The sequence below is a fragment of the Protobothrops mucrosquamatus genome, unplaced genomic scaffold (genome assembly GCF_001527695.2).
Source record: "Protobothrops mucrosquamatus isolate PMUCROS unplaced genomic scaffold, P.Mucros_1.0 scaffold9136, whole genome shotgun sequence".
In the NCBI taxonomy this organism is placed as follows: domain Eukaryota; kingdom Metazoa; phylum Chordata; class Lepidosauria; order Squamata; family Viperidae; genus Protobothrops; species Protobothrops mucrosquamatus.
The window spans coordinates 1-1,917 of NW_015394928.1; positions in this window are offsets into that span (position 1 = coordinate 1).

Sequence of the window (1,917 nt, forward strand, 5' to 3'; positions counted from 1 at the left end):
CGAATCAACAACAAGATGGCGGCGCCGGGAAGGTGGGCATTCTGCCGTCATAGCAACCGTGGCGCCCAAGGTCCACCTCCAAGGAAGCGAAACCAATCGCGGGTTGATCCATTACAAGCTTTCTATTGGTTCTCATTTTTATTGGATTACGTATCCGTCACTTCTTCCAAATTCTCTGCGCCTTCTTCGACTAGAACCCCGCCTCCGGTTTTCCAACGCACGCTGCGCAAATGTGACGAAACCAACCTTTGGCGGGGGCCATCTCCTATTGGCTAAGGAGGAGTGACTCACCAACCAATCACAAAAGCCTTTCGCTGCTCTTCTGTATGGCCCTCTTGAGGCTGCTCTTTTAACGATTGACCTCTGAGCCTTCCTAGGAAAGTGAATCTTAAGCTAACTTTCCGCTGCTTAGCCTCTGAACTCTGGCATGACGTATTTTTCATGCTATCTTATCTCTCAGGAGGCCTTCTAAATGTTTTGCAAACTCCAGTGTTATCCTGGCTGCCCTCTGACTAAGATTGTCTTCAATTTTACTTTAAAAAAAAAAAAAAAAGTTTATAGCTTTAAAGCGTTTGCAATAAATAATGACTGAATATATGTACTAACACTACCAGATTTACTAACACAAATTCATCTGGCCTTTGCAAAAACAAAGTATTTTCTAAATTTCTTTGTTGCCAACTTGTAATTGTCCTTTGGCAAATCATCCAGGTCAAATGGAACCCATTACACACTGCCCCAACCCACCAGATAATTTATATCTTCACCAAATAAAACATATTTAATCAAATTTCAATTCAAACCTGCAGCAACAAGAGGTGCAGGTAAATGATACAGTTGCTCATAGTTGTACATATATTTCACACCTACTGATATTTTTTTGTTTGAAAACCTCAGCTACTAAAATCATTAAGTTTTCTTGGCCAGTATTAAAGGAAGAGGAATTTGGAACCGTTTTAATTATTGAGGACAATATGTTTAATATTGTTCATTACATCTGACCAGATTTTTTAAAAGTAGGTCACAGCAGGAAAATAAACCCTCAGCTATGACAATAATTCAAGGTATCACAATGAAACATAATTCATGTAGGCTTTCTGCTAGTTTTCTAAGCAAGCAGAAAGCAGGGAGAAATACAATATTTGCCCATCAAAGGAAATTAAAGGAAACTTTTGACCAAGACACAGATAAGAGAGTTTCTGAACACGGCAGTTTCACCAATATGAGAAAGTAAGTTCACATATAAAGTATCAATCAAAGTAAAATATTATTTTTAAATTGTAGATCTTTTTAATGAAATTCATATTGTAGCCACATCTCCTGCATGTATCCAGAAAGTGCTTTTCACTCATCTGAAAGTCAATAGTACATGAAAGCTTTATATTGGCCTTCCACTCTACACACAATTGCATATATGAAACACTGACTATGTAATAAAATTTCACAAAAAATTCTTTTCTGGAAATTCTCGCAATCTTAAATACATAGAACTTAACAGATTTAATTGGAGGCTTATATAGGATCTAGCATCCAGCATCATATGTAATAGTTGTCAACCAGTATAGAAGCAAATTTAAAAGCAGAAGTGTAGAAGTTAAGTGTAAAAGTATTGCTTTTTCATTTTTGCTTCTTAGTACAGTAGTTGGTATTTTAATATAAGAGCCCTTGAGTGTGCAAGTAGTACATAAGCTAACTATCAAGAAGAGTACCTATTAATTAAGGTTATCTAATTCCAAATTCAATAATAACCTATAATTTGTTGAGATTGTTCCTTTAAGTCGAGAAGGATAATTAATTTTTCAAAAGTAGTTATGATGCTGATTCCTTTATATCCTTTCTCCAGAAAGGATTTAAGTTACAGTGGTGTCAGCCAATACACATAGTAAATTACTGGTAACTCAATCTTATCCTTACTAT